Below are 12,937 nucleotides of genomic sequence, written 5' to 3'. Positions count from 1 at the left end.
TTGGTTTGTTTTTTTTTAAAGTTTTTTAGTTTTGGTTTAGTTTTAGTTTTTTAGTTTACATAGACAGGGTTTCCCTATGTAGCCTTGGCTGTCCTGAACTCACTTTGTAGACCAGGCTGGCCTTGAATTCATAGCGATCCACCTGCCTCTGCCTCCCAAGTGTTGGGATTAAAGGTGTGTGCCACCACCACCATGCTATAATTTCAAAATTGTAAAGGAGTAGTAGGAACTTCTTCCGTGTGATAAAGAATATCTGTGAACACTTTATAACTAACAGTGTAGTTGACTTAGGAGTTCACACCCCCGAGGTCAGGGACGAGACGAGGGTTGCTGCCTTCCACTCCTTCTTGCACTGTACAGGAAGTCACAGGAAACGCAGCGCCACAACAAAAAGAAATAAAAGAGACAACGCTTGGAAAGAAAGACACTGTGTTCACAGGCGACACACGCAGCTCTAGAAAATCCAAAAAGCCACCAGAGAAAGCTGCACAATATAAATTTAATACCGAAAACTCAGTTGCTTCCCAATGCACCAGTATGAGCCAGTAGAAAATGGAATAATGTACAGGTTTAACAAAATGCCTACAAAACTTCGATGAAGGAAATCAGAGAATTAAAGGGGAGACCCTCCGTATTTGTGGGTGGGAGGACTCACTGCTGCCAAGCTGTGAGCCCTTCCACTCTGACCTGTAGACTCAGGCTCAGGTCCCAGTAAGTTACTCTGTGGATATAGACAGACTGATGCTCAAGTTTACATGGAGAGAGGAAAAAAAGACTCAGAATAGCCAAACCAGCACTCAAGTAAGGGAGTGCACCTGGAGGGCTAACGTTTTCTCATCTTCAGATTCAAAACAGGTGGTGGCAAGATGGCTCAGTGGGTGCCATCCCTGAGACCCACATGCTAGAAAGAGTCAACCAACAACCAACTGAAACTGGTCCTCTGACTTCCACACTCAAGCCACGCTGTGCATATAAATAACCTCCTTACACTAAGTGAGACAGCCTCTTACTGTGAGATCAGTGCAGTAATAGGGTCCACAAATAGACTAGAAATACTGTAAACTGATTTGTTTTTCTTTTGGGAGTTTCTGTTTGTTTGTTGTTTTCCAGAGGGTTTCTCTGTGTTGCCTTGGCTATTCTGGACTCCCTCTGTAGACCAGGCTGTCCCCAATTCACAGAGATTTACCTGCCTCTGTCTCCTAGTGTACCAGGATTATAGGTGTGAGCCATCTGAGCAACTGATTTTATTTTTCTTTTGTTTTGCGTTTTGGGACTGGATTTCTCTGTGTAATAGCCCTGGCTGTCCTGGAACTCTTTGTTGACAGAGCTGGCCTTGAACTCAGAGATCCACCTGCCTCTGCATCCCGAGTGCTGGGATTAAAGGCATGCGCCACCATGCCCGGCAATTTTCTTTTTCTTTTATTTTTTAATTATTTTTTAAATTTATTTTTATTTTATGTGCATTGGTGTTTTGCCTGCATATATGTCTATGGGCGTCAGATCTAGGAATTACAGACAGTTGGGAGCTGCCATGTGGGTGCCGGGAATTGAACCTGGGTCCTCTGGAAGAGCAGTCAGTGCTCTTAACTGCGGAGCCATCTCTCCAGCCCCTGATTTTCTTTTTAAAGGTGAATCTCATACCAGTCTTGAACTCCTGAGCTCATCTGATCCTCCTGAGTTGGCTTTGGTCCTCCCAAGTAGCTGGGACTACAGGTCTGTTGCCAGTTTCCAGTGGAGAAACTGATCTTTGACAAAGGAACAAAGACAATACAGTGGAGACAAGATTTTTTTTCCAAGCAGTTTTTTCCAGAACAACTACACAGCTACATAAAAAATAAAAATTGAACACATAAATTACACACTTCACAAAAATGAACTTACTATCATATAATAAGATATAAAGTGTAAAACTAAACATGAAATTCTACTCTGAGACTCTGATTGGGAGAGTCTGTTCCAGGAAGTGACCGAATGAAAGGCAGAGGCTGGCTCAATACAAACGCAAGAGGAAGTTTTATTGGTTCAATGCAATGGGGTCCACCTGCACCCAAGGGAGAGGCAACCTCAAGTAACTAGAGCACTGAGTTTTTATACTTTTTTAAAAGTCAGATTTGTAACAATCCTATTGGCTACTTAACATGACCTCTAATTCTGTTGGGTAGTTGTTAAACTATGCCTGAGCCCAGAGGCGTTCAGTGTCAGAGGGGATCTTGTTTAACTGTCTGGGGGTGGGGGTGAGTGGGCTGAGTTCTTGTTGGTACAGGGTGGAATTCCTCAGGGCCTGTCCCCTTTTTGATCCTGCTTCAAAACAGAGTTAAGCTGGATCTCTCACTACATGAAAGGCCAATGAGATGGCTTAGTAAATAAAAGCAATTTTTAAAAAAGATTCATTTATTTATTATATATACACAGTGTTTTGCCTATATGTACACCAGAAGAGGGCACCAGATCTCATTATAGATGGTTGTGACCCACCGTATGGTTGGTGGGAGTTGAACTCAGGACCTTTGGAAGAGCAGCCAGTGCTCTTAGCCTCTGAGCCATCTGCCGAGCCCCATAAAAGCAATTTTTGCAAAGACTGACTACCTGAGTTTCAGATCTGGAACTCACATGGTCGAAGGAGAGAACCAGCTCCAGCAATAATAGCCCTCTGACATCACATGCATGCTGTCACACACACACACACACACACACACACACACATACACACACACACAGAGGAGAGAGAAATGCTTTTTTCAAAAGTCTAGATGACAGGCAAGCAGATCTCTGAGTTCAAGGCTAGCCTAGTCTACAGAATGAGTTCCAGGACAGCGAAGGCTACACAGAAAAACCCTGTCTCAAAAAACCAACCCCAAGGCTGGAGAGATGGCTCAGTGGGCAAAGGCAAAGTGTTTGTTATGTAAGTGTGAGAATCCAGCCAGAGGAGGTGGCGCACGCCTTTAATCCCAGCACTGAGGAGGCAGAGGCAGGAGGATCGATGTGAGTTCGAGGCCATCCTGGTCTACAAAGTGAGTCCAGGACAGCCAGGGCCACACAGAGAAACCCTGTCTTGAAAAACAAAACAAACAAACAAACAAGAAAAAAAGAATCGTGAGAGACCTACATAAAAGCCAAGCATAATGGCATAGGTCTGTAACCCCAGAATTACTGCCCAGGATGCCAGCAGTGTGGCCAAATCAGTGAGCTCTAGGTTGTCTGAAAAAACTAAACAAAATAAAACTAAAGTGAGAAACTGTAGAGGGTAGAAGAAGAAACCCAATTATCAACCTCTGTCTCACATATACACAGACACACACACCTACACATGAGAAAAAAAGAAAACTCACATGTTCCCACCATATGATTGAGCAAGCATGTTCCCTGGTATTTATACAAAGTAGTTGAAAGCATATGCCCTCCCACCTAGCTACACATGGATGTTTATGGCAGCTTTATTCAAATTTGCCAAAACGGAGAGTGCCAGGCTGGCAACCAAGCCTTTAATACACAGGCAGGCTCTGGAGGACATCCTAGACCCCAAGGGCACCTACTAGCCACATGAGTCACCAGGGAAGGGAAGCGTGAGACAGACATTTCAGAAGTAAATATTAGAGCTGGTGTTAGAACTTCATGGTAAAACCTTTGCCTAGCATAAGCAAATGCGCACGTGCACACACATTCACACAATCAAAATTAATATTTTTGGTATTTTTTAAAGATTGACTTATGTGTATAGGTGTTTTGCCTGCATGTGTACCTATGCACCACATTTGTGTCTGGTGTCCGTGGAAGCCGAAAGGGGTATTGGATACACTGGAACTGAAGTTACAGCTGTCAGCTACCATGTGAGTGCTGGAAATTGATTCTGAGTCCTCTAGAAGACCAGCTCTTAACCACTGAGCCACCTCTCCAGTTCCAAAGTAATTTTATTTTTCGAGACAGGGTTTCTCTGTGTAGCCTTGGCTGTCCTGGACTCGCTTTGTAGACCAGGCTGGCCTCAAACTCACAGCAATCCGCCTGCCTCTGCCTCCCTAGTGCTGGGATAATGGCATGTACCACCTCACCTGGCCAAAGTGAATTATTTTATATCTGGAAACATTCTAAAAAGAGTCTTAAAAGCCAGGTGTGGTGGCATGCACCTTTAAGCCCAGCACTTGGGAAGCAGAGGCAGGTGGATCCCTGAGTTCGAGGCAGCCTGGTCTACAAAGGGCATCTAGGACAGCCAAGACTACACAGAGAAGCCCTGTCTGGAAAAACAAAATAAAACAAAAATGAATCTTACACAATAGAGACTTTTCTTACCAGTTTTAAATTCTGTGTTGTTTCTGGTACCCAGGGTCAAACATAGGCTTTATTCCTGGCCTTATAGCAAGTGCTTTTAGCACTGAGCCAACACCCCAAACACCTGTTTGGTATACATCAAGCTACCCAATGGGAAAGAAGGGTTTGACTTAGTATTACAGTTGGAAAATGCTTCGTGTTAATACAGAGTGATGCACTCAAACCAACTGCAGTTACATTTACTTCTAGTCTTTTCTATGCATCTTTTAAACATTGTTAGGCCCTTGTAACAAAGCTGTTTTCGTACAGCTTTTTATTTATTTATTTTTAGGTTTTTCGAGACAGGGTTTCTCTGTGTAACAGTCTTGGCTATCCTGGACTCAAACTCACAGAGATCCACCTGCCTCTGCCTCCCTAGTGCTGGGATAATGGCGTGTACCACCTACGTACAGCTCTATAATCACCTTTAAAGGCATGCGCCACTACGCCCGGCCCTCTTATAGCCTATTGATTTCATTACTTCTTTGTTGTTTTGTTTTGGTTTTGGTTTTTCAAGACAGGGTCTCTCTTTGTTAGCCTTGGAGTCCTGGAGTCACTTTGTAGACCAGTCTGGCCTTGAACTCACAGCGATCTGCTTGCCTCTGCCTCCTGAGTTCTGGGATTACAGGTGTGTGCCACCACGCCCGGCTGAGCTCGTTAGTTTTAATTGTGTGTGTGTGCATGCTTGTACACACCAGTGCATATGCTCTCAGAGGCCAGAGGTGTTAAACCCTCTGGAGCTAGAGTGAGAGGTACTTGCGAGCTGCCTGATCTAAATGCTACAAATCTAACATGGGTCCTCTGGAAGAACAGTATGCACATTTAATCACTGAGCTATTTCATTTGTAGATTCATATTCATGTGTGTGAGTAGTTTATCTGCATCTGTGTCTGTGCACTGCATGCACACCTGGTGCCTGCAGAATAGTTATTATGCATGGCTGTGAGCTACCTTGAGGGAGCCAACTTAGGCTCTCTGAAAGAACAAGTGTTCTCTAATGCTGAGCTGTGTCTCCTGCTCCACAATTCCTTTTTTTGTTTTGTTTTGATTTTTTGAGGCAGAGTTTCTCTTGTAGTCCTGGACTCACTTTGTAGACCAGGCTGGCCTCAAACTCACATCAATCGATCCGCCTGCCTCTGCCTTCCGAGTGCTGAGATTAAAGGTGTGTGCCACCACGCCTGGCTGGCATTATACATTTTTGTAACCATCTTTGAGTATATATGGGCCAACCAATCGACATTTTCCATGAGTTTTGTACAATGAGATCTTTATAGTTACTTTGTTGTACAGCTTCAGACAGTGGGGTTCCTAGTTTAAAGGAGGTGAATATTTTACAGATTGTTGACAATTTTGCGTGTTTTTGTTTTTGAAAGAGGGTCTAATGCAGCCCAAGTCTGGTCTCAAACTTGTTATATAGCTGAGTATGACTTTGAACTTCTGGTTGCCCTGCCTCCACCTTTCAAGTGCTGCTATTGCAGGCATGCACACCACACCCAGTTTTGTGTGGTGCTGGTGATGGAGCAGGACTTCACACTTTGTTAGGCAAGCACTCGCCAACAGAACTATATTTCTAGCCCACTCTTCCTCCCCTTTCTCTTCCTCCTCCTCCAAGGGTGGGAAGTAGTCTGTAAAATAGTGGGAGGAATATTGAGTTCCTAAGGTGAGGGTGGGCCCAGGACCAAGACAAAAAGGAGGGGAGCTATAAAGAGGGAAGGCAGCTGGAAGAAAAAGAGTGGCCAGCCACCAGGGGGCAGCTGGGGACACTGGGGACCTGCCCAGTCAGGGATGTGTTCTGGGAAGGCCTGAAGCCATAGATGTGTCCTTGCAGACTAGGACTCAAACCCCGTCACCTTGAATCTGTGTCCACATGCGAAGGAAGGAAAGGGTCTGAGCTGGTGCTGGGGGAGGAAGGGCTCATCTTTAAGGAGGAAATTCCATTAAAGGGAGAAACTTTTCAAAAGGAGCCCCAAGATTCCTCTCACCCTTGTGGGATGTGCCGGTGCATCCTAGTCCAGGCACCTGTCCACAAGGGACAGGACCGACCTATTTGGAGTCCCCAGGTGCCTTTTTATAGCCTAAAACATTTAAGATGTTCTCAAGACCTGGGGTGGGATGCATCCTAGGAAGGAGTCCAAGTAGTGGGAAAGTCTGTCCATCCTGGGCTTCCACCTCTCCGCTGCACCCCAGCTTTGCAAGGAGGAGGTGAGGAATGCAGCTGGAGCTGAGAGACCAAGTTAGATCGTTTTATCTGTGTTCATCCTGGCATGCAGCGTCAGTAAGCGCTGACTCAGACTGGTCCCATAAATGTTTCTTTTTCAGTCTGTTAACTGCCCAGCGTCTTCCACAAGCTTCTATGCAATCTGATAAGGCTCTTTTTTCCATGGTGGCATCAAAAGACCTATCACTTTGATATCAGTTGGTAGTTTTGGTTTTTCAAGACAACGGTGTTTCTTTTTTTTTTTTTTTTTTCTTTTTCTTTATTTATTTTGATTTTTCGAGACAGTCTCTTTGTGTAGCCTTTGGCTGCCCTGGACACACTCTGTAGACCAGGCTGGCCTTGAACTCACAGCAATCTGCCTGCCTCTGCTGGGATTAAAGGCATGCACCGCCATGCCCAGTTTAAGACAGTGTTTCTCTGTAGCCGCTGGCTGTCCTGGAACTCACTCTAGACTGAGCTGGCCTCAAACTCACAGAGATCCACCTGCTTCTACTGGGATTGAAGGTGTGCACCATGATGCCTGGTGGTCAGTTGGCATTTGTACGTGAGGGGCAATTTGCCTAAGCCTTTCTGTTCCTAACACTCCCATGCTTACATGTCAAAAGTCTGAAGCTTGCTAGAGGGACCTTATCTAATGCCACCACTTTCTCAGACCTAAATTTGTGGTAAATATCTTCAATATGAGGAAGATCATGGGTGATGAGGGAAAACAAGTGCTCTGATAGCCGGGCATGGTGGCGCACGCCTGTAATTCCAGCATTCGGGAGGCAGAGGCAAGTGGATCATTTTGAGTTCAAGGCCAGTCTGGTCTACAAAGTGAGTCTAGGACAGGCAAGACTAAAGAGAAACCCTGTCTCAAAAGAAAAAAAGAAAAAGAAAAAAACAAAAAAAAGAACCTTTTGTTTGTTTGTTTGTTTTGTTTTTCCAGACAGGGTTTCTCTGTGTAGCTCTGGCTGTCCTAGACTCGCCTCTGCCTCCCGAGTGCTGGGATTAAAGGCGTGCGCCACCACGCCCGGCCGAAAAGAACCTTTTAAAAAGAATTTATTTTTACTTTGTAGTGTGGGTCTTCTGCCTGTTTGTATCTGTATACTACATAAATGCCTGGTGCACATGGAGGCCAGAAGACGACACTGAACCCCCAGGAACTGGAGTTACGTACGGGTGGTGGTGAGCCACCACGGAAGTGCTGGGAATCAAACACAGGTCCTTTGGAAGAGCAATCAGTACTCTCAACCTGAGTCGTTTCTCTAGTCCTCAAGATGAGTTATCTGTACATTCCATTTTCAAAGAAACTTGGTCTTACATTGGGGAAACATAAGAAGATGATCTAGTGCCAGGCGTGGTGGCGCATGCCTGTAACCCCAGCACTTACGGAGACAGAGGCAGGCTGATCTCTGAGTTTGCGGCCAGCTTGGTCTTCAAAAGAGAGTTCAGGGCAGCCAAGGCTACCCTGAGAAACCCTGCCTCAGAAAACCTAACAAACCAAGCAAACAAAAAAAGATGATGAAAGGACGGGGTCTAATTTGGAGGTAGAGTGCTTATCTAGTATAGTCAGTTTGCAAAAGTAGACACAGTGTAGAACAGGGAGGAAGTGACATCCTGGGCTCCAGCCAGCCAGCTCAGGTCTGAGCCCTGACTTTGCCCTTCACAGCTGTGGACATTAGCAGTTAGTGGTCTTCTCCAGACCTGGCAATAGAATACTTCCCTCATGGGATTCCCTTATACATAGAGCCTGGCCCTCGGCAGTGGAGGTGGGGGCAGGGAAAACTAGACAGCAGCAATCAGATTGGAGCCTCCGGTGTTCCTCAGGCAGATAGAAAGATAAGGTTACCGGCAGAGGAAGCCACATACACAAGCAAATAGTTTACCACCAATCTAAACAAAGCTGTGAAGTTAAGAGGGCTGCCAGGACTTTAATCCCAGGATCCAGTACACAGGGACTTGAGGCTGGCAAGAGCTAATTGGTGAGACCCTGTCTTAAAAAAAAAAAAAAAGTTAAAGGTACAATGAGATGTCTCAAGTGCTTCCTGCAAAAATCTGTGTTGTATCTGTGGGATCCACAGAGGAAGACCAGACTCTTAAATTGTCCTCTAGGGCTGGAGAGATGGCTCAGAGGTTAAGAACACTGTCTGCTCTTCCAAGGTCCTAAATTCAATTCCCAGCAACCACATGGCAGCTCACAGCCATCTATAATGAGATCTAGTGCCCTCTTTTGGTGTACAGGCATACATGTAGGCAGAATACTGTATATATAATAAATGAATAAAATCTCTTTAAAAATTGTCCTCTAAACCAGCTATGATGTGGTGTTGTACGCTTTAATCCCAACACTCAAGAGGCAGAGGCTGGCAGATACCTGTAAATTCAAGGCCAGCCTGGTCTACAAAGAGTCCAGGATAGCCAGGACTACAAGAGAAACCCTGGAGGCAGCCTTTAATCTGTGCACTCAAGAGGCAGCAAGCAAGTTGAATCTAGTCTACAAAGTGGGTTACAGTAATAGCCAGGGCTACATAGACCCTGTTTCAAAAGACTGGGTAGAAAGTGAATTGGGCTGGGCGTGGTGGCGCACGCCTTTAATCCCAGTACTCAGGAGGTAGAGGCAGGCGGATCACTGTGAGTTCGAGGCCAGCCTGGTCTACAAAGCGAGTCCAGGACAGCCAGGGATACACAGAGCAACCCTGTCTCAAAAAACCAAAAAAAAAAAAAAAAGTGAATTGGTAGGCTGCCCGGGTAATGAGCATATTGTGCCCCCTTGTGTATATTTCCTTTGCACAGCCTTTGCTAGAGGATACAGCATTACAACATCTGGACCAGTAAGTTGACCAGCAGACCATGAAATCACAAGCTTTGGCTTTCAGATCAGTCTAGTCTAACGAACCTTGATCCTGCTCGCAGGAGGCTAAGCCCTGGTTCTGAGTAAAACCAGAGATTCCAAACCAGGGTCAGGCCGTGTAGAGTAGAAGCTATACTTCAAGTAAATGGCAGCCGGAGGCCTGACCTCAGGGCAACTTGACTTTATTTTATTTACTACTTATATGCTTCATTTTCTATGACCACGGCCCAGGCTGGCCTTAAGCTCACTATGTGGCTGAGCTGGCCTTAAACTGCTTGTCCTGCCTCTGCTTCCCAAGTGCCGGAATTATAAGCATGTGCACGACACATAACCTATACTTTGAAATGGTCAAAAATAAACTTTTATATTTTGGATTTTTGAGACAGGGTTTCTCTGTGTAGCCTTGGCTGTCCTGGACTGTATTTGACCAGACTGCCTCGAACTCAGAGATCCACCTGCCTCTGCTGAGGATTACAGGTGCAAGCCAGACTTCTAACTCTTCCTCTTTTAATGACAAAATACACTGCATAGTAATCATTTGAAGATGTTTGAGGTAAACTGAAAGGGAGATTTTTAGTGTTTCCTAATGTGCTTTACTAAGTATCAGCTCCTTACTTCTCCCAGAAGCTCTGGAACAGCTGTCACTGTCTGTCTGTCTCCCGGGATAACCATGAGCTAGGGCACAGTGGTAATGATCACCCAGAGACAGGGCAGTGCTTAGGAGAGCAGCAGCAGCTAAAGGTGGTTGTGGAAAGTGGAAGATGCAGACATACAGATTAGGGCGGAGGGCTTCAAGTGGAAGGCATTCTGTGGGCAGAGCTAAGCAAGATGCAAGGCTAGGGGTAACCCAGTATGTTCTAAGCTTGAGTGCAAGCTCCAGCCAGACAAGACAGCTGGGGTGAGCCATAAGCATCGCCGTTGGAGATGACGTGGAAGAAACTCAGGTTGCACTGCGGGCGTCCATTCTTACTGGATTGCCTGCAGCTCTGTTTGGAACAAGCTGCTTAAGTGTTAAAATAGTGCCTGCCTTGTCCAGAGTGAATACGAATCAATATGTGTGAAGGTTTAGACAGATGCTTGGCATCCTTAATGTGTCATTATTACTAATGGTTACTATATTTATTTGGAACAGGGTATGCTGGAAAACACCAAGGCCTGACTAGTTAAAAAACAAACAAAAACCACACAAGTGGGGATTTGAACTTGGGAAGTAAAAAGTAGGAAACAAGGGGTTGAGTCTGGGAAATCCAGAGGTGAGCTACATGGAGTTGTTTGGGGGAGGGGTGCTCAAAGCTGCTAAGAAAAGGAACAGGAGGCCTGGATAGGAGCAATTTACTCATTCCCAAAGGGAGCCTGGTTTTGTACTCCTCCTGATAATATTCTTAAGCTTTGTTACAACCCTCCGAGTCATTCCTGCCACACCCGCTTTTCAAGCAGAGGCTACGGCTTAGAAAGCTGGCAGAACTGTGTGAAGTATCTCACAGCTGTAGCTTAGAGCTGCCGTGGCCCACCTTGCACGCGTGCGCGTGTGTGTCCCTTACCTTCACCTGCCATAGGTTGAGTACAGGGCCCCAGTCTTGGCTTGTTCAAGGCGCAGACCCTCCAGCAGCAGCTGGGCTAGCTCTGTCACCATGATGGAGTTTGGGTGTGGTCCTCACTTTAGAGGGCCATTCTAAGCTTAAAGAGCTTGGATTAGCCTCAGCGCCTGCTTCTCACTGGTTTCGGAAGATTAGGTACAACCTTAGCTTGTGATGGTGGTCTCTTCCCAGTTAGTGTGCTGATGGGGAAACTGAGGTTTCGAAATTTACTCGGGATTTGGCAGCTCAGAAGCAAAAGTGTAAGTTGTGTACCCTGGACAGGTATGAAGGTCATCACACTTTATGCATCTGCACAGCTTCTGTCTATGGCATGGCAGAGGTAGGTAGGGCAGGCAGGGGTACCTGCTGTACCTGCTTGCTTTGTCGTTCACTCCTGCCAGTGACAGAAACTCCTTTATAAACACAGTCCCCTCTGGCCCTGGGCAGTCTAGGGCACAGAACTAAGAATGTCTTTGGAAGGACTCAGGGCCACCTTGTCAAGTCTTAGGCTCAAGGCCAGGTCTATACTTTAACACAAGTATAATCTGGTTGCAAATTCTGTACTAGTTAGAAAGCCACACGTCTGTAAAACTTCAACATGCTAGGTCAGCCTCTTTCTAACAACAAAATGCCAACCCTCTCTTCTACAGTCCACAGAGTCCAGCACGTCACCCAAGAGCTCATGGAAATGGATGACTTATTTTAAAAGCCTAGCAGAAGGCTCTCTCTGCCTTTAAACCAGAACAGCAGTGTGACTACTATTAATGTGGAGCTAAGTAATGTGCTTTGTCCCTTCTGCTGGTCTGTGTTTATCTTCTCTTTATCACTGCTTGTTTCTTTTCTTCCTGTTTGGAGATCAAAGATTATTTCTATTCATTTTGAGCTTTCTCAAGATCCTTGGAGTGTTGTAAGCTTGCCAGTCCCTCTTGCGATTGGTTTTTGTTCTCATTAATTCTCTGCGGGACTGGGAGATAGTTCAGTCAGTAAAGTGCCTGCCTTGAAAACATGACCTCACTTTGAACCCCAGAACAAATCCATGCTAAAAAAAAAAAATTCCAGGCACAGCAGCGTGTGCCCTTGTAATACCAGAAATAGGGAGTCAGGTGGGTCCCAGGGGCCTCAAAAAACAAGATGGGAGCTGGAGAGATGGCTCAGGGGTTAAAGGCACAGCTGCCCTTCCAGAGGACCCAGGTTCAGTCCAGTGTCCAAGGGCAGCTTACACCTTCGTGTAACCCCAGTTCCAGGGTTGCTGACACCATCACAGGCAAGACACCAATGAGTAACACTGGATACGTCCTTGGCCTCCACATGTGTTCATCTGCGCACACACACCCACACCCACACACCCCTCCCTCAACTCTCTTGTCCTGTTTGTTGCTCTCCACTCACTCCTCTGCACTCAGGGAAAGGGCCAGTAGGTGCTCAGGGCACAGACTTAAAAATTGCTCAGGGCACAGACTTAAAAATATCTTCAGAAGAAATATTCTTTCTTCCTACATTCACAACTAATGAACAGCAAAACAAGCAAGATAACATGGGGGGGGGGATGTGTTATGTTTTTCTCCCTCCATACTCTAGTAGATCATTGCCTCAAGAGCCCTCCTTCCTGAGCCCTAACACTTGCCTCACACCTTCCTGGGACACCCTACCTACTCTGCTTTCCTGCTGGCACCAACCCTTCACTTTTTTGGTCTTCTCTTATATTTCTCATTATCCAAAAGCCATATGCAAATCTGCTCACTGTCCCTTCTATTCAGTCCCAGGACTACTCTGTTTGTTACAGAGCCTGAAACACATCTGGTACACAAGCAGTGAAAACAAGGGCTGAGTGTTGGTGGAGTCTTTCGGTGGGAACATCTATCCACCAGGCACACTGGAACTGTTGCAACGGAGGCATGAGCCTTCGTGGGAACCATTCACTGCCCCTCCTGAACAAGGGACACAGACTGTTGATGTCCAGGCCTCCAAAACACAGTTGAAAAACCAGACTCAAGGGAGCAGGCAGAG

Source organism: Acomys minous, assembly GCF_964271855.1.
Source record: "Acomys minous genome assembly, chromosome: 10".
Taxonomy (NCBI): Eukaryota; Metazoa; Chordata; class Mammalia; order Rodentia; family Muridae; genus Acomys; species Acomys minous.
Note: the sequence above shows the minus strand (reverse complement) of the source record.